This window comes from Symphalangus syndactylus, chromosome 16, assembly GCF_028878055.3.
Source record: "Symphalangus syndactylus isolate Jambi chromosome 16, NHGRI_mSymSyn1-v2.1_pri, whole genome shotgun sequence".
Classification (NCBI taxonomy): Eukaryota; Metazoa; Chordata; class Mammalia; order Primates; family Hylobatidae; genus Symphalangus; species Symphalangus syndactylus.
Window position 1 is genome coordinate 94,422,280 of NC_072438.2, and position 21,065 is coordinate 94,443,344.

Here is a 21,065-nt window from a genome sequence, read left to right on the forward strand (position 1 = left end):
GAATGGAAGATATAATCAAGGAAAATGAGATTAAGGGGGTGATATGGTTTGGCTGCATCCCCACACAAATTTCATCTTGAATTGTAGCTCCCATAATTCCCATGTGTCTTGGGAAGAACCCAATGGGAGATCATTGAATCATGGGAGCAGGTCTTTCCCATGCTGTTCTCGTGATAGTGAATAAGTCTCATGAAATCTGATAGCTTTATAAAGGGCAGTTCCCCTGCAGACACTCTCTTGCCTGCCACCATATAAGATGTGCCTTTTGCTTCTTCTTCACCTTTTGTCATGATTGTGAGGCCTTCCCAGCCATGTGGAACTGTGAGTCCATTCAACTTCTTTTTCTTTATAAATTACCCAGTCTCGGGCATTTCTTCATAGCAGCATGAAAATGGACTAATACAGAGGGAATGAGATTAAATTCTACCCTAATACCTCCGACACTCCTTCTTTAAGTGAGAAAGGATGGAGGTCAGATACCAAAGCAATGAGGACAGAAACAAGAGGACAAGTCAGAGACGTACACAAGGAAACAATAAACCAAAGAGTATGCCATGAGAGGGGTAATGGGCCCTACTCTTCTAGAATAGTGAATGGTTTACTATTTTCACTGTATAATTACATAATAGCATATTTCCCTCCATTTTTCAGTAGACAGTAGACCCATTACCTAGAAACCATAGAGCTACCGGTTTTTAGGCTGCCCAGGTTTAAAAAGAAACTGTCAAATGGACTAAAGGATTTAACCCATATTTAGGGCTGCTTAATGCCCAATGAGTTGCCTCACTATCTTGAAAAGGCATAATATATATATATACATACGGTTTTGTTCACTTATTTGTCCTGAATTTACAATGTACATTTAAAAAAGATAATCTGGACTGGAGTGGATTTTATGTTTCAGTGTTTCTCATTCCTCTCACTCTTCAATGTGAATATTCTGAATAATTTATTTCCAGGGTGTGTGTTCATCACTGGATTCCACTGTGGGAGGCAGAGGTGGGCTTGAAGCCGAAGGCTGGTGTCAGCCTTGTCCAGCGCCCTGGGTAAGATGTGCACTCCGTCCAGCACCCACCAGTTCCTCTGTCCATCCTGCTTCCCTCCAGGACTGTCTCTTCCTGGATAAACCCATCTAGGAGAAGGAACTGCGGCTGCTTGATGACCTTGAGTGAAAGTCAATGAAAAGTAAAACAAAGCACAAATATTTATTTTTTTAACTTTGAGGATGATACCATATTCTAAGTGTTTGTAGCAGAAACCACAGCACTGATCCCTCCAATATTACTAGCAAATAAGTGTCCAGAACAACAATGAGATAATATGGAACAGCTAAATGTCAAGGCCTTCCTCAGCATTCTCAAGGCAGGCTTTGAAAAAATAATCTGAGAGCACAAAGGGCCAAGATATACCTCCCATTTGCCCTCTTGGGAGGTCCTCCTACAAACAGATTTTTTTTTAATGCATTTAACTTTGATTCAGGAAACCTGATATTAAGCGCTAACTATGTTACTGGATTTCTGCAGAATCAAAAATAGTCACATAAGCTGAAAAATTCAAAATTTTATAAAGTAACTAGTATTTATTGTAGTGGCCACAACCTCAGGCATACAAAAAAAAAAAATGTGCAACATTATGTTCCTGTAACTAAATGGTCTTAAGCCCAGTTCCTTCACCACGTCAGAAAATGTAATATAGCATGCCTCAGGGAAAACAAGTCCTTCCTTTTAAAAGGCCCTCTTTCAGAATCTGTGCCCTCCTTCTCCTCAGGGTAGAACTTACACCTCAAGCTTCACAAGGAACCTGTGTGTGGGGTTGGAGGCGCAAGCTACATCCAAGGAGTTGCACTGCGTCATTCCCACCACATTCTCTTGACCACTCAGGCAATGCCACTCAGTGTGGGAAGAGACTGCCCAACGGCAGAAGGCTCAGTTCACCAGGCCGTCTGGACAACTGGCTGCCAGGAGGCTAGCATTCACAGAGTAAAGGGTGGTGGACAAGAAGAAAGCTACCACAATGAGGGTGTGTAAGGGGTGTGGGGATTTGAGTCCTAGTCCTTTTAACTAGAGGGAGGTTTGGGACACAGCAGACAGGAGCAGTGATGAGGGAGAAGCTGGCTGACCTCTATTAAGGGGATGCCACATAGTAACTGAACCATAAAGTACACTGAATCACTGTAATTTAAAGAGGGAACTAATTTAGTTGCTTTAATACGTGTTAATATTGGATTGAGGAGGAAGGCGGAAACGGGCACTGAGCATTGCGATTTCTTTTAAAGAAAACACAATTATCAACTGTACCCCAGTAAAGGACTAAATGATGCAATTATCTCTCTGGTACTATAGATTAAAATTAACAGTAGGCGGAAATAACAGGAATGATTGTGTTATCACAAGGAAAAGGGGGGCCAAGCTTATGCTCAGAGTCAATGAGAGCCTTGAAGTTTCCCAGCAATCAAAGAAGCTGTCAGCTTATTTATTTGGAAACCAGAAGTGTGACTTTGCCTTCATTACAGATAAGGAAGGCATCCACTGGGGACATGGTAACGGATGCTGCCCGGTGCAAAATGTCACAATGCATGGCCTGTTCTCCCCTGTGACCTTGTTTGGTGGTCATAACTGGATACAGGAATCACTTTGAAATCCTCAAAAGCCCCTAGGCCTTGTGTTAAACCCCATGAGTATTTAAAGTCCCACAACTACGAAGCTGAATATCAAGAGAAAAAGACAGATTCCAAAAATGGTCTCAAAGTACCTCCTTGTTTAAGTTGGCTGCCAGACAAATCAGTTCATCTCCAGCAGAACAAAAGCTGCCTTTTCAGGGAAGCATGGCAGCTGCCGGCGAACACAAAGCGGCTCTGTCATGGTTGAAGCCACGAAAGAAAAGCGCCCCCTCCGAGTGGAATCACAGGAAGGAAACCTCTGTGGGCAGCAGGAGCAAGTGCAATCCCTGGCGATGAGCCGAAGGGGCCCGAGGCCCCGAGAAGGGCAGAGTGCGATGCTGGGTGTGTGACCTCAGCCATGGAAGGGCCACCTGCCACTGGGGGGCTGGGCCGTCGGGCCCTTGGCTGTGGAGGGAAAAGCATTGGCCACTTGCTGGAGCTGGGAATGTGCAGTGATGAGCACTAGGACAAGAGGACTGTGACAGACACAGAAGGTAAAACTGCCCGAGTACAGGCTGATCCACAGGCCTGTGTCCCGGGAGAAGCCTCAGGGTGGATTTGGAAATGCAGAACGGGTTCATGAAATCCTCACACACTTGCCACATATTCAAGGAGGGTGCTGTTTATTCGATTGTTTGTTTGTGCTGGTCCTGAACATCTGACATGATTTGTGCTTATAAATGGGTGTTTGCCATTGACTATGACTACCTTGGAGTAATTTAACAAACAACAATAGGTATTGGGGCAGGTCAGTGCGTCTCCACCTGAAAGACAAAGGAAAGCCATGAAGGCACGGCGGGCAGCTGTGGCTCACGGGCTCTTTTCTCTTTTTACAGAAGTCCTGTCTGTGCTGAGTGAAGAGGAGATTTTGTGTCACCTCCAGGGAAGGATGTACTGGGGTCCCAACTTCCCTTCAGGGTCCAAACACCCCCGTTCCTTACAGCATCAAGCATCAAGCACCTGACTAGGATGGCACATTCGGATGAAACCCCACGTCCCGCTCAGGCCCAGCAGCCTCAGGAGGAAATCGAAGGCTAGCAGGGCACTTGTGCTGTAAGAACGGGGACTATTCACAGCCAGGGAGAGGTGATCAGAACACACAAACTCACTGCTTCTGATTGCTTTAGAACCAAGGCCCTTTGTCTCATTATTTCATGTCAGGTACATTTTTGAAGGTTGCCAGGACTCACAGAAGGATGTAGCGGGTGACAGGGGGACACAGCACTGCCCTAGGGGCCTCCAGATGCGATTTCTAGACACTTGGTAGAGTGATGGCCTTGGCTAGTAAATCCATCCACTGGAATTTCATCCTCCTCAAAACAAAACAGGGTTTAGACCAGCAGATCTCTGACCTTTGTGGCTTTCAGATGAGAAACATTTGATCATGATTGGGCTGAAAGTTGCTGGTTTCACTTGTTCATCATTCACTCACTCCATGTGTCTGTAAGCCTGGAATGTGCGGGAAAGCTGGGGTAGCAGAGATCCCATGATGTGGCTGCGGCTCTAGAGCAGCCTCCACCACAATAAACAGACACACAATCGCTTTTCATAATGTTGATATAATGAAAGAAACTAAGTTTAACATTTATCAGAAAAGTGTGATCTCTGCCTGCCACCTTACAATTTGAATCATTTAGGACCGTGGCCGTTAAGAGTCCACACCCAAAACCACTGAGGACAGCTGGGTACTTCGAGCCAAAGTATCTCTTAACACAGCTCCTTCTGCTCAGGACCCCAAGGGAAATCAATAAATAGTTCCTCTTATGAGCAGGCAAAAGTATACTCTTTTTCCCTTCTCTGCTATGCTTTTGATGGGTTATTAAAGCCTGAGATAATTATAGGATCCAATTCAGAAATTAAGACTTCTAAGTAATACCCTCCAAACCTGAAATGAGACTTTAATAAACGTCTGACAAATGCTCTGAATGACACGTCACGTTTTTCCCACTATCAATATGCACACTATCACACTTCATCATTCTCATCGAGGCGTGAGGTGCACAGGGGAGAGCAGTTGAGGTTCCAGAAGTTTAGTTAATCTTCTCAAGTTCTTCCCTCTGATACACGGCGTCTACAAATTTCACATTTGGGTTTTTTAGTTGGAAATGCAGTTCTGTTTGTTGAAACAAAGGACGCCAGCTCCCACACGGTTCATGCACAGGTCACATTACCACCGGGTGAGCATCGGACCTTGCACCAATGGTTGGCCCCAGCAGCACAGCATCTCAAGATGAACCCAGCCAGTTCCCTCAGGGCAGCTGCTCCAGCAGCTGATGCTCAGTTTCCTCACCGCCCACCTCTGCTCTGTGCTGCCTCTGCGGCCCCTTTGGCTTGTAAGCTGCTCTCTGCTGGGCTATTTCCTGCTTATTCTGCTGTAGGAGGCACCAGCTCTCCACACAGAGTCAATGAGGGGTGACCGTCACTCAATTCCATGGGCAAAAGTGGAGGGAGAGACCTCACTTCACCAAGAAATCCACACTCGACTGTTATCAGATCATCATGGAGAGATTCAAAAGTCAAGGGTAATCATAAGTGTCCCAGAAGTTCAGGTTTGAGAACCACTGTCTTTCAATAAACAGGGAGGAGCCCTGAACAGAGCAGCATTTGCTGTGCTTAATTTGCCTGAGGCAGATAGTATGATGGAGAGTCCTGGAGACTGAGGCTTGAGCAGAGCTCTCACCCCATTTACTCCAGCGGGGAAGGGCAGGTGAGGTGGGGGAAAGGCTGGGACCGCACCTCCTTTGCCTGCTGTTGGGGCACAGCAGAGTCCTGAAGAGATGGCTCCTCATTCCCAGTCGGGAACCCCTTTGGCCTCCCTGGGACCCTGTTCCTGGCTTTTCCCTCCATCATTTGGGATGAGAATGTTTATCAAAGAATGCTGCTCACAGGGCTTTCAGAGGTCCTTGAAGAAAAGCTGTTTTCTACGTTGTACTTGATATTTATTCCAAGAGCAGGATCGCTTAAAACTTAAAGCTGAAGACTGACACAAGATTAAATTCCACAAGCCATTTCATTCCCAAGTGTCCCAGCAAATACACATCTCAAGTGCCCAATGTGAGAAGCTGTGCAAGTAAAGTTGACGCACGTCCTCTCCAACCCTTAGTGCTCCTGTGCTAATGAAGCATGCTGAATGCAATCATTATGGTAATGAGGAGGTAGACAGTGCAACCTCAGCTTCCCTCTGTGTTCAACAGCCTCCAACAGGGCAGGCCCCACACGGGCTGAGGCTGGGACTCAAGACTGATGACTCAGCAGAGCAGATGAGTGTGTGTGTGTGAGATAGTGTGTGTGTGTCACAGAGAGAGATTGGATGTGTGTGTGTGTGTGTTTGTGTCAGATTTCTAGTGCATGTTTGTGATCCTGTGAGACTGTCAATATACCTTTGTGAGTGTTTTGTGAGAGTGAGGCTGTGTTTGGCGAAAACGTGTGACTGTGACTGTGTATGTGTGTTCTGGGGGATGCGGAAGTAAGAAGAGGGATAGAGAGAGAGCCTCTTACACACTTTCCCCGGGAAATAATGGACACTGGAATTTCGCCCAGTCCATGGATGCGTGTCTTGATGAAGCCTCACTCTGCCCTGCAAAACTTGGGAAAGTGACGTGGCAACCCTTCAAAATGAAAAATGAAATCCCTGTAAACACAGTGCTCCCGGTGATCCTGCTCATCCGTGCCCTGCAGGGCCTTGATCTTGGTGGCAGCTCTCAGCTGACTGCATGGGTTCCCTTATCAAAGGAAAAAAAGCCAGCTAGAAATGTTGTACAATCTTCTTACTTTATTTTTTCAGCCTGTCTTTTCAGTCCCTTTATACTTTCAGAATGTACAATGCTGATCACTTCAGGTAAAAAAAAAAAAAAAAAAAAAAAAAAGTTATTTTTGAAAGAAAAAAACAATTTAGAAAAGTCCATTTGCTAATTTTAGATTCTGCTTTCATACAGGTATTAAAGCAACTTAAGTAACAAAATCAGCATAAAAGCACAGAGATTTCTGAATTAGCTGTTTCTGTTTTGCCTTGAAGAAATCCCCCACAGCTGGGCACTGAGAGCTTGTTGGAAGCTCTAACCAGGAGGCTCGGCTGCCGTTTGCCACCCTCGCAGGAAGGACATTCCTCCTCCTTCCCTGGGGAAAGCCTCTCCCAGAAGGTTTTGCTGAGGAGCGGGGGAGGACAGGGCTACACAGCCACCCCTTCTGCCAAATCTCTCTGAGGAAACAAGTGGTGACAGCTCAGGTCCCCCAAAACAGCTTCTTTCAATCCAGGACTTTCTGTAGAAGAGGTAAATGTGTTCACTTAGGGGGCAAGCAACCATACAGAAAACAGGAAGATGGACGCAACTGCTGGAACATTCCACAGATGAGAACCTCAGGCACGGAGCAGGGACTCAAAGCTCCATCTTCAGGCTTTTGTCTTGAAGTGTGATTCAAGTTTTTCAAATATTTTCATCCCTTATGGAAATACTCATTAAGTTTTTGGGAAAACTTGTTTTAACCCTGAGCACTGAGGAGATAAGTTCGTGTTAGGAAGCTTGTTTGCCACAGATTTTTCAGACCCAAGGAAGAGCTGCCAGTGGTATCACATTAACGTTGGTTGAGTTCTTCCAACAATGATGCTCAGCTAAGGCCCCAGGCAAGCAGGGGTGGAGACGATTTTATCCTCTACCTTGACCTTTGTCTTTGGTCCATTCTGTGGCTCTCTACAGTGGCTGCTGCTGCTGTTCTGTAGGGAGACAATCTACAGGGAGAAGAGACGAAGCTGAGACAGGGAAACTTGTCACTCCTAGACTGTGACCTCACTGTGACATTTTCCTTTCTAAAAAATGAAAATAATACCTGTTCTTCACTTCTCAAAAAAGATGTTGAAATGACTGAGAAAATTGGAAGAACTGTCTTATGATTTGTTTCTTCATGGATTTTCACTTTTGTGATCTCCCAGTTTTAAGATTAAAGACAGAACCAAAGAGAAAATGTCTGGTAGTACTGTGAAAAGCATTTCACAGTCATTTCTAACATATACAGTGGCCAAGATATTTTCATTTCTAAAAAGAACGGCATCTGCAGAGAGACTCTTGCCTGGAGCTTTTCTTAGCGACTTAAATAGAGACCCAAGACGTCTAAAACCTCTTAACTGAAGAATGTGCGTGTCAGGGGACAAGGGGAGTGACATTCCGGATATTTGTGACACCTCTGGAAAATTATCTTAGTCATCTGTAGAAGGCATCTCTTAATGTTTCTATGCAAACACCCACGAGCATGTCCTAGTTTTCCTTCAGCCTCAGAAAAGCACCCAAAGATTCTGTAGCATTAGGCATATGCTACAAAGCATTAAGAGGGAAAGAAGATAAAATAGAGATGCCACACTGATAATCAGTGTGTTTTTCATTATTAGATCAAGTATATTCAGAGTATCAAATTTCTGTATTGCTTTGTAATGATCACACCTTGAATCCAGGGAGAAATGCATCTTCTTCAATGGAGCTGAGAATAAGCATCTCAGTTTAAGCTGGTTTTGATTTGTTATTCATTGAAAACAAAGCAAGTTGTTGGTTTTTAATAAATGTTAAAACCAATCAATAAAAAGTAAGTTGAACTTACAAAATGATCCATTCAGGACTCACGGAATATGGATGAACTAAAGTGTCTTTAGCAAAGCACCTGAAAGGTCGAAGAGATGTTGTTTCTGGAATGTCTGGAGATTTAAAGCCCAAGGGCTAGAAAAGAAAACAGAAAAATTCAATTCAGATCTATCAACTTTTATTTTGTAGCCTGTATTTTGGTTTCTTTTTCTTTTGTTTGCCTTTATGGGAAGTACGCTATTTGTTTACCAAAAAAATGGCAGGTTTCTATAACCACAACACAATAAAAATGCCATTTTAGCCATTTTTTCAAGGACAGCAATTATAAAAGGAAACTCTACACTGTAGTTATGCCAATAAAACCATACAGAGTTTCTCAGTAAAATGCATCACAATTTGGAGTTACAAAGCTTTTAGGTTTTGATCATCGCCACATTTCAACTTGCCATCTCCTCTTCATTATTAATAATACCCCCTAAATTCCTTTCCTTCAGCCTTATCTGCTTTCATAATTCTCTACTCTCGGGGCTGGCGGGGAGGAAGGATGGCTGCTCTCACTAGGAGCACATGAGCCATCTGTAATCACTCATCCTGTAGGGGAATTTCGCACAGCAATTGGTTCTGTAAATCCCTTTCTTTTCAAGTTGTGAAGTGATGGATTCATTTTGTCATGCATCTTTCATTCGCTCATGTATACATAAAGAGAAATTGTAGTTTACACCATTACATCAATATAGTAGTGCCATTTTTGAATGCTATTAAGAGTATTAGAGATGCTATTTCCACCAAATCCATATGAAAAAAATACTGAGGCCAGGCACGGTGGCTTATGCCTTTAATCCCAGCAATTTAGGAGACCAAGTTGGGTGTATCACTTGAGGTCAGGAGTTTGAGACCAGGCTGAACAACATGGTGAAACCCTGCCTCTACTAAAAATACAAAAATTAGCTGGGCCTGGTGGTGCACACCTGTGATCCTAGCTACTCAGGAGACTGAGGCAGGAAAATCACTTGAACCTGGGAGGAGGAGGTTGCAGTGAGCTGAGACTGCACCACTGCATGCCAGCCTGGGCAACAGAGCAAGACTTCATCTTAAAAAAAAAAAAAAAAAAAAAAAGAAAAGAAAGAAAGTACAGAAAAAATACTGATAACAACAACACTAGTAAGATTATATATCTGCATTAATTCCCTTCTCTAGAACTTGATGTGTGACTAGAGCAGTAAGTAATTAAGAATCAACTTGTTTCAGGGAGATGTGTGATGTTCACCTCTCTAGTACTCAAATGAATCTTCCTAATATTGAGACAGAGATGCTTCCAACTTCCAAAAAGCTCTGGCAGGGACCTTGTTGGGACACCAAGCCTCCCGTAGGTGCTCTCTCCTGGAAGACACATCTGATGAATAGATAATTTGACCTTGTGTCTCATGTTTCCAGGCTGGTCAGAACAAACTGTACCTTGAGCTACCTGCATACAGTCAATGGTGTCAAAATAGTTTATCTTCTCTATGAGCCCCTAAATTTCATGAAAGTTTAAGCACTGAAAAAACATGGGCATTTTAAGTAGCACCAATTCTATAGATAATACAAAATTATCCAGAGAATACATTTGGTTTTGTTTTCTCATATAGAAATCTCTGTCCTCTATAAAGAATAACACAATTATAAGGAGGAAAAAAATTGCTTTAAATCCCCTTTCTATAATGCTGCAAGGTTTATATAAGACATCTGTACCATGGGGAAGGAAGAGTTGTTAGCAGACCTATTCCACAGATGAGGAAAATAAGGAGAAAAAATGGTGATTCCTCCAGGGTTCCAGAGCTCACACTTAGCTGAGTCAGATTCCAGCCACCCCATGGACTTCCAATCTTGGTCTCTTTAACATGAATGTCCTGACCACTCCATATTGCCTATGGGCCCACGGGCCACTATCCTTCCATGCCAGGAGCTAGTGCACATTCTGTGGACTAAGGGATAATGGATGCATGGAAATCATGCACGTATTACATGATATTCCTGTGGGCATTTTTTCTTGTTATTTGACTTCATATTGACCTGGCTGCATTTAAAAATAAATACATAAATAATAAAAATTTAAAAACTATCATCAGTGTATTTTGTTATTTTGGGTCATTGTGGATTAGCTTGCTGCAGACCAACTCTTCCACCAAGAACAATTAGAAAGGCCTGGAAAAATAAAAATAAATAACTTGTCTATGTGTGCCTTCAAAAAAAGGCTGCTTTTGTGATTTTCTTTCTGTATGTAGTTTCATCAGTTTTATTATGCTGACCTTGGTGTGTTTTTCTTCATACATAGTTGACTTAGGATTTATTGAGTTTTAATCCGTGGTTTGATATCTCTCAATTGGTTACAGTTTTAGGCCTTAATTCTTCAAATATTGATTCTCCTCCTCCTTTTTTTCTCCTGTTCTATTTTAGAGTGCCAGTTCCACATGTATCTTTTCACCATGCCCTATATCTCTCTTAGGCTCCTATCTGTATTTTCAAGGAAAAGACTTCTCAACAGAAACAAGACAGGTCAGAAAATCTGAAAATGCAATATTCAAAGTGTTGAAAGAAAATAAATGTCACTTTAGATTTCTATACACATGAAAAGCATCATTTATAAACAAAGACAAAATAAAGACATTTTCTAACAAGCAAAACCTGGTAGAATTTGTAACCAAAGGACAATTCCTAGAAAAAACAATATTATCCCAGAAGGAAGGATAAAGACAATGGGAATAATAAAAAGCAAGAAAAAATGATAAATATGTAGGTAAACCTAAAGCATATATATAAAATAATAATGCATTTGCTTTGAAATATCTAGAGAATGAAATATAGGGCAACAAAGGTACAAGATATGAGAGGGAGGTAAGTAAATGGAGTTAAAAGTTCTGAAGATCATTGAAGGTAAATAAGAATTTACACCAGACTTCATAAATAATGGATTCATGTTGTAAACTCTAGGGTAACTACTCAAAATAGTAAGAAACTGTATACGTCAAAACTATTATTTTAGAAAAAAAAGGCAACAAAAATATTTAACAAAAATAGTCAATAAAGAAAAGGATAAATATAGAACTGATGTTAAAAATAAAAAACTAATAAGAAAATGATACATTTTTAAGCACGAGTATATGTGATTACATTAAGTATAAACCAATTGCATACTTTAAATAAAAAGCTTGGCAGACTGGATTTACAAAAATAAAAACAAAAATGTAAAATATCTTGCAACCTTTTTCTGAATCTGAAAAATATTCAGAAAGTCATTTGAAAAATTTCTACCAATATTTTGACAAAACCCTTTGAAAATAGAAATACAGCAAAATTTTATGTGTTAAAGATTTACTTCAAATAACTTAAAAAGGAAAACTTACATAATAAGTAACTGATGAAACTTTGCCCTTAGATCAGGAATGATGTATGAAACAAATTTTTCTTCAGTGTTGTTGTACTGGAGGTCCTAGCCGAGGCAATAATACAAGAAATTTAAATAAAACAGGTTTAAAGATTGGAAAGGAATAAATCAATCTGTCACTATTTGCAGAGATCACATTATATACTTATGCATATATTTATATACATTATGTATATATTATACATATACATTAATATATATTATGCATATATTAGCAAAGTTTATGGATACACAGTTCTATTAGTCTGCTAGGGCTGCCATAACAAAATATCACAGACTGGGAGGCTTAAACTATTGAAATGTGCTGTCTCACAGTTCTGGAGGCAAAAGTCCAAGATGGAGGTGTCAGCTGAACTGGTTTCCCTAGACACCTCTCTCCTTGGCTTGCAGATGGGTCATCTGCCTGCTGCTACTTCACATGGCTGTCCCTCCGTGAACACTTAATTCTGGTGTCTCTTTTGTGTCCAAATTTCCTCTTCGCATAAAGACATTAGTTCTATCAAATTAGAGTCTCATCCATATGACCTCATTTAACTTTGCTTACTCCTTTAAAGTCCCTAAATTCAAATACAGTTACATTCTGAGGTATTGAGGATCAAGACTCTAATATATGAATTTTAAGAAACACAATTCAGTCCATAACAAACATCAATATACAAAAATCTATTATATCTCTGCATACAACAATTAGAAAATAAAATTTTAAAAATATTGGTTATAATAATACAAAACCCTGAAATTGCAAGGAATAATTGTAACAAGAGTTTTGTAAGGCCTCTGTGTAGAAAATTATTTAACATAATTAAGAGAAATTTAAGAGGACAAATAAATGCATAGATATACCATGTAAATGAATTGAAATGCTTGATAGTTTAAAGATCTCTATTTTATTCAAATTGATATATGTAATCTCAATTAAAATTCCAGCAGGTCTCTATAGAGATATTTAAATTATGAAGCAAAAATCCATTTGGAAATGCAAATGGCCAAGAATAGCCAAGATAAGCTTGAAGAAGAATAGCAAAGTTGAAAGAATTTTTAGAAAGATGTCATCTGACAGAGATAAATAGAGCAAGGACTGTTATAGGATCTAGAAACAGACCCACACATAAATGGACATGTAATTTATTCAGAAGCTGGTACTGCAGTGTTGTAAAGAATATCATGATTTATTTATGCTTTTGAATAAATTATCATAGCTAAAGTGGATATTCACAGCAAAAATAATATGTTGACCCCCACTTTATACAATGGACAAAAATCCCTTTGGAGTGGATTTTATATCTAATTCATAAAAGAACAATAAAGCTTCTAAAAAGATATTCTTGTATATTACCTTTATCTTAAGAACAGGCAAAACTTTCTAAACAGAACCTGAAAAAAACTATAAAAGAAGATAGTGATAAATTACATTAAAATTATGAACAATTCAATATCAGAAAGTAGAAACCTTTAATATGTATACCCAACAAAAAAAGCACATGCAGAATTCTTTTACATCTTACAAATAATAAGTGAAAAATAGATTAATGGATTAATATGAATTTAAGTTTCCTTGGCACCTGAACCAAATAATCAGAAACCAATCATTGTGACTGTTTCTAGTAAAATAAAAAGTGGAAGATACATGAAAGTTACAATACAATACTTCTGAAATATAAAGTCATACTTTTATAAAGTTGTTCAGAAATGCAGCTTGTTTTATTATCTTGCACTTTTTTTCATTATTTTTTACGTTGAATTACATGAACCAAAAAAACTTTCCCAGTCATTTTCATTCCAAGGCAAAAGTAGGGTTGCTAAACCATAATAGTTTATTCTTTTGTTTAATTTTTGTTCATTATATTGCTATGGTTTGAATATTTGTCTCCTCCAAAACTCCTGTTGAAATTTAATTTCCCATCTGGCAGTATAGAGAGGTGGGGGCTTTAAGTGATGATAGGTCATAAAGGCTCATAAATTAATTAATTCATTGGGTTTTCGCGGGAATGGGATTGGGGGCTTTTTAAGAAGAAGAGAGACCGCATGCGCCCCTCACCATGCACTTGGCTCCTTTTCTTTATAAACTACTCAGGTTCAGGTATTCCATAATAAGCAACAGCAAACAAAGACATATGTATTTCTTTTTGAAACCACTGTATATGTCAAACTCTACCGGCTTGTTATAGAAATGGCAAATGGGAAAAACAATATGTAGTAGACAGATAGGCCACCTCATATTCAGAAGAAAGATTTTTTATATTTTCATTCACAATCATTTCTAAAATTCTGTAAATCAAAAAGATGGTATATTTTTACAATAAATATAGAAATGTTCAGGAGAAAAATATCTCTAGATTAAAACAAAGCAGAAAAGAAAGAGACTTCATTCTCTTCCAATCTATTAAAGTCTGCGAGCTATAATGAATTGATTTTCCTATTCTCTGCAGTGATTATTTCAAATATTTTCACTTCTGAAAGCTGTGTATTTTTCAACAGAAGCCCCTGTTTCTAACTTCTTTGAGAGATTAGCCATTGATCTAGCTCAGATTTGTATTACCATTCTACAAACTCACCTGCATTTCATTCACCATTTTCTCCTTCTCTCCTGTTAACCAGGAGCAGGTGCCTCAGTTTTGTTTCAGCTCAGCTTCTCCCCAGGTACCAAGGAACTCATCCATGCCACCTGTCGATCATTAGGCACCCCAGTCTATAAATTATCTCCTTTCTACCGTATATTCAATCTATCTTCTGTGTATACTCAACAGCATTAAAAATTGCTTTAAAATCTTCTATGTGGCCAGGCGCGGTGGCTCCCACGCCTATAATCCCAGCATTTTGGGAGGCCGAGGCGGACGGATCACCTGAGGTCAGGAGGTCAAGACCAGCCTGGCTAACATGATGAAACCCCGTCTCTACTAAAAAATACATAAATTAGCCAGGCGTGGCGGTGGGCGCCTGTAATCCCAGCTACTCTGAGACAGGAGAATTGCTTGAATCCAGGAGGCGGAGTTTACAGTAAGCCAAGATCGCACCACTGCACTCCAGCCTGGGCGACAGAGCAAGACTCCATCTCAAAAAAAAAAAAAAAAAAAAAAAGGCTCTCTCTATCCCTGTCATTGCTTATGTAACTCTTTCTCCCCCCCCAGAAACTTCCCTAAAACTGCTACTTTGCTCTCTCCATTTCCTCACCCCCACCTGCAACTCAGTCCTCACCTCACTCAAGTCTCTTCTACCCCAGCACGAAGTTGCAACCGCTCTCTTTAAGGCACCCAGTGATCCCCTGTAGCTACATCCAATCAATGTCTCTACATCTTTCCCCGCAAAATGGATTCTGCTCCTTCATCCGCAATGTCAACAAATAAATGACAACATGTTCTACTCCGTTGTTAATGCCAGAAGCCAAGCAAGAGACAGCATGGGGCTGGAGCCCCGTAGAGAGTGTGGGTTCACCACCCAGTCCTTACGGAATTCTGCTGTGTTTACATGGGCGACAGATGATGTGGATTCAATGCCAAACAAAAGTTCAAAGCTTTTCAAAGTTTGTCAACTGCCTAAACGTAAATGTGAGAGTTGATATTTCTACTGGAAAAGCAACTTTCCACACACCTCCGACATGACCAGAACCTTCCCGTTCCCTTCTCTCCTCAGAGCCCTGGGGAAATGCTGGATCCCGGCCCCACCCGACCCGTCCAAACGTGGCCAGAGACCCTGGGGCCGACTCCTGAGAGTCTGAGGCTCCCACGTGGAACGGCATAGGCTGTCTCTGCCTGCTTTGCTGTTTAGTGGCCAGAGCCCGCCCTGTCCCAGGGTCCCTTTACCTCACAGTTCACCAGGCTGAGGAATCCTCGTCTCACCTGGAGCGCCCCATGCCTGGATTCTGCTCCGACCCCAGCCAGGGTTCGCGAGGCTCCACCGTCCCCGCCTCGGGGGCTCCACCCAGGCTGGGCCCTGCGTAGCCCTGCCCGGGCCTCCCAGATCCACCCTCTCCAGGTGATGAGCCAAGGCTGACCTCATCTCAGGCTCCCTAGGAAGGTGCCCAGTCCTAGAGAAGGGCTCTCTGCAGGGCCACCGCCCTCGGGGGTCCTGTCTTGTGCTAGGTGGAAGGCAAAGGCCTGGGACGTAGAAATTCCAGAGACTCCAGCTGCTCTGCTGGAAAAGGGAATTGAAAACATATTTTGAGCGATCAAGAGAACCATCCGCCCATGATAGCTTTTTGTAGTGACGTAAATTATCCCCTCCAATTCCGGGTTAGGGGTGTGCAGAAGCAGGGGAGCCATCGTCATATGCTCCAAATTCTCCTAACGATGGAGTGGACATATTAGGGGCTTTCTTCAAGTAAGAAGTTCAGGAGTACAGTCCGGGTGCTCAGCGAGCCGAGCTCCTTCTGACTTCTTTCCGCTCTTGCAGGGTTATTCCAGCCTCAGGGTCACAGAGGCACAGGCCCTGCTAGAGAAAGAGCACCGGGTTTAACTGTAAGGAGGGCCTTACAGTCTCCAGGGCCCTCCATTTCACGGATCAATTAATAACTTAACACTTACAATGAACGTATGGATCGTATACATATTACTGTATTAATTAATTATATATTAATCTATTAGGCAAATATATTGATATATTTATAATAATTTTATAGTAATAATTGACCCTTACTAATAAATTACAAGTAAGGCCGTTTGCTTTTTTTTTTTTTTTTGAGACAGAGTGTCACCTGGAGTGCAGGGGCACCATCACAGCTCACTGCAGCCTGGCTCTCCTTGGATCAAATGATCAGTCCACCTCAGCCTCCCAAGTAGCGGGGACTGCAGGCACACATGACCACACCCGGCTCATTTTTATTAGGAGGAGGAGGAGGAGGAGAGAAGAAGTCTTACTATAATGCCCAGGCTGGTCTGAAGTGATCCTACCACTTTGGCCACCCAAAGTGCTAGGATTACAGGACTGAGACACCGCGCAGCCCATTTGCTTTTAAATTGTTGGATGATGTAAAGAAAGCACGGAGAACTCACACTGTTGACAATTTTAACATTGCATGTTTCACTTCATTAGACACACAAATGCACTTCTAGATCCTTCTTCAGGAAGAACTCACTGGCCAGAGGCAGGGAGTGGGGTTGGCAGACACCAGGGTCAGCCTCAGCTGCAGCGAGCCACCCTGCCCATGGCCACCCCTTTTTTTGGGTGCCCATATCCAGAAGCTGAACAGGTGGGAAGCGAAGCCCTCAGCTTGCTGCAGGACGACTCTGCCATCAATTCCCCACCCCGGCTGCCCATCATGCAGGGAGGCTTGGTGACATCACACCTGGACCTTACCTCTGTCCAACCCTGCCTCCTCCTTTTCCCTTCACAGGTGGTAGCGCAAATGAGCATCTTGCCCCTCAAACATCATCTCAGGGTCTGCACCCAGGAAAATCAACCTGCGACACAATCGCACTGTTGTTGTGCATTGTTTTCCATTTTTATTGTTCGGATAGTTTGGTAACAGTCATTTTAAACAATGGACATAATTTAGAAAACTATGATCCATTTTTTAGAAACCTTTTATAAGAAACAATTCCAAAGTAATTATTGTATTTCTGCTATAATTCTTTCATCTCCTTTTTTTCTTTTTTTTTTTTAGATGGTGTTTCACTCTGTTGTCCAGGCTGGAGTGCAATGGCACGACCTCGGCTCACTGCAACCTCCACCTCCAGGGTTCAAGCGATTCTCCTGCCTCAGCCTCTGGAGTAGCTGGGATTACAGGAATGAGGAGAGATGGCCTTGGTGGTCCTCCTTAGGTTGGCAACATCCAGATGCAATTGCTCACATACCAGCTTCTCATAGCACTGTCAAAAGTCTTTGACTCCTGTGGGTTTGTTTCATATCTTGAACTACTATTTTAAATAACTCTATTATTCAATGTCAAATCAAAAGCCATTAATTAGTATTTGAATGGCTTTTTGTGGTGGGGAATTTTCTGTGTTTTTTTTTTTTTTAAGTTGCCTACTTTCACCCCTTCAGCTTTTAATTTTGCATGTCTTTTTTGTTTTTTTTTCCCATGAACAGTAATTGGGCCTCTCATGCCAAGAACCAGGGAGAGGCACAAAATTCCTCATTGAGATACTGTATGTTCTACTTCCATGACTTCCACACACCATTCTGAGAAATAGGAGGTGAGCATGAACAAAAGGAAAAGGCAAAATATCACTCATGTCTGACCTACACTGTTTCCAATAAGAGTAAAATTAGTCTCATCTGACAGTGAAATTATTGCATGATTCTTAAGACTGTGATAGTCTTTATAAATATATCTTGTTGATGATTTAAAATAACAAAATTAAGTGTACTAAATATTACATTAATATACACCAACTCATTTATTTATGAAATCTGATAGCCTAGTTCAGATTGCAGAGTTAGGTTGGCAGTTGGGCAAGTTATTGTCTCCAAGAGCAATTGCACAAATTTATAATTCAGGTAAAAGTGGCCTCCATTTCATGCTTCAATTATCAATGTTCACTGATCCTTGCAATTTTGCAATAACAGGGCAAAATAGAAAGTCATTTGCTCCTGCCATAGGACAGTAAAGAAAACTCCTAGGGTGCTAGTTCTTTCTAATAAGGGCATTTATACAAATTTTCTGGGGAAACTTTAATGCTATCTCTCCTCTTCAATTAGAAAAAAGGAGAAAAAAATTACTAATTTATTCTGACATTTTTCTATGTGCACTCCTAATGTCCAGTGATAGTAGAATATCAATGGAAGAGAAGAATGTGCATGTATATTTGTGCATATGTTTGTATATACGTGTGTGTGCCTGTGCATATGTGTGTATCAGTTACTTTACTGTTATGCCCTTCAAAAGTGCCCATGGCCAAATTATTGTTGGTGTCTTTTATTGTGTTGATGATTTAAAATAACAAAATTAATCCCAGAAAGACCATATGATGATTATTAAAAACACAAAGAATACCTCCACCATGTGCTAGATACTGAACTAGAGTATTGATCCTGCTGTGCTGTGTTGGGTTCATTATCTACATTGTCTAACTTGACCCTTGTAAACTTGTGGCGCAGGGATTATTGACCCTATTTTACATATTTACACCATGGACAAAGCAGGTCTCCAACTGACCAAGGACCACTTGGTTGTAGCAAGAAGTGAGTTGTCCTAAGAATAATGCCCATCAGAAGTACAGGAGAGACAGAGATACCCACAGCGTTTGAGCCCCTGAATCCAGCCATACCTGAAGCTAGACTTTTCTGTTCTATGATCCAGTGCACTCTCTTTTCCTATAAGCTAGTGTCAGTTTGGTTTGTCTGTCAAAGGATCCTTCTTTACATTTAACATGCATCTCCTTCTTCATGATTGCTACATGGGCAACCAGCCATTCTGATTCAGAAAATGCCTTCTTAGAGACCTGCTCCTCAAAGTGTTCATGGGCCCAACAAGCCATCCCCAGTGTGGGGAAAAATAGGTCAAATGCAGCTAGTCTAAAAATCAAAATGTGCATCAACACACCCACACACATCTTCCAGCCATCAGAGAACTCTCCCAGCCAAGTCTGCATGCTGATTTTTGAAGTCATGATTTGAAAAAAACAAATGACTACTCATTTTAGATATAAAATAAATCTACTCACATCCCTGCATGGTATTCCATCAGCTTTACCTTCCTATCAAATCAAAACAAATCTAGATTTTACAAGAATGTTCCAAGTTATATTACATTGTTTTGTTTCAGGGAAATAAACATTTTCAGTCTCTGAGGATACACATAATCTTTCTTCCACATGGCATTCCTGATATAATCAGGTGAGATTGCACCTATATTCTATCACAGGAACAACTGTAGAGATGAAAATCCCAGAGCAAGCACGTTTTCCTTGGGCAGAGCTGAGAATCCTGCCTTCACCTCACTGTGATGTCCTCTCCCTCTTTGCTATCCACCGTGAGCATGAACTCAGCTTTCTCAGCATGTTCTTTCACGCAATTTCTTGATGCAATCAACATATCTTCTTTCTAAAATGTCCCTTTAGAAACTCTGACAACTCTTGGAATTCCCTAACCTGGAACGATTTTCTGTTAGCAAGAAAATCATTTGCCTTATAGGTATAGTACATATTTCATATTCCATACACACATAATAGCAGGTCTTAGGTCTCCAGAAGGTAATTTAGCAGCATAAGTTGAGGCTATGTGGATTTATATGTATATAAATTGATGCTGAGTTCTTTTATCCCATGGCTAGTTTTCCAATATTATTCTCCTGTCACAGAACCTTAAATCCAATGAAATGTGTCTCATCTCCTCTGCTTTCCACATCTATGTTTATGCTCATATGAAAAGAAACACACAGCTTCAGTTTTCTTTAAGTATTGAAAGTATATCACTGTCTTTCATGATGACTAAAATATATCACTTATTTTCCTTCTAACCATAATCTCCTCTGTTAGGACTTCGCATGTCAAGGTTAAAATTAGCAGCAGATTTTCAGGCTACTTGTAATGAGTTCTGTGCCATACTACCCATTGTTAAGAGCAGCAATTTAATTAAGTTACTGTAATAAATTATCACCATTCCATTGACACTATTGAAACCACATTCAGTGCTTTTTTTGTTTTTGCTTTCTGTTGCTTTCCTCTAAACTTGGGGTAGAAGAGTTTTGTGTAACAAATTATTATATCATGACCAAATTGTGTTTTTTTCCCATAAGGGGTTTTATGCATTATGGCTAGTCAGATGTGAGAGATCTGTTCTTACAGATTTTGGTTGTTTTTAAGTTGAGAGGACAAAGGGGAAACATATATTCAGAGGGAAAAGTGTCAGACTATGGGGCATTGTCTGGATTTGTGAATTCGTGCTTTATCTAGATATGGCCGCTGAGAAGCCTCTGTGAGCCCCAAGTGAACATTTATGGGTGGGGAAACCACAAATTCTTCTAAGAATTGTGACCATGAAGATGTAATTATTGGGGGTTCAGCAGTTATTGTAAAAGCAAATAGGATCCAAGAGATTGATAAGGCATAGAAAAATGTCTTCATATGAGAGAGGAAAAAAGACTAAAAGGAAAATCCTCAGAAATCTAGACATGAATAGCACAAATTCAATACCCATTAAAAATACTAGAATGAATCATCAAAGATTCCATTTATATACATTTCCACAACCATGGAGGACTAAGCCAAGAAATCCACCAGGCTTTGTGAAGAGTCTGTTCAAGAGCCCAAACCAATTTCTCCCAGTGTATTGTAACACGTTGGAAGGATCAGGGGAAGGAAGAGAGAGGACCCAGCCTGTTGTGAAAGGCACTGTCCCTTCCTGTAGCTCCTTCCTCTCTTGGACAAGTTAGAAAGTTTGCCCTTCGGGATCTTAGAAGACAAACAAGCAATACATTGGTTTGTAAAGTTAACTAACACTACAAACCAGTAAACTGGAATGTAAGCCAGGCATAATT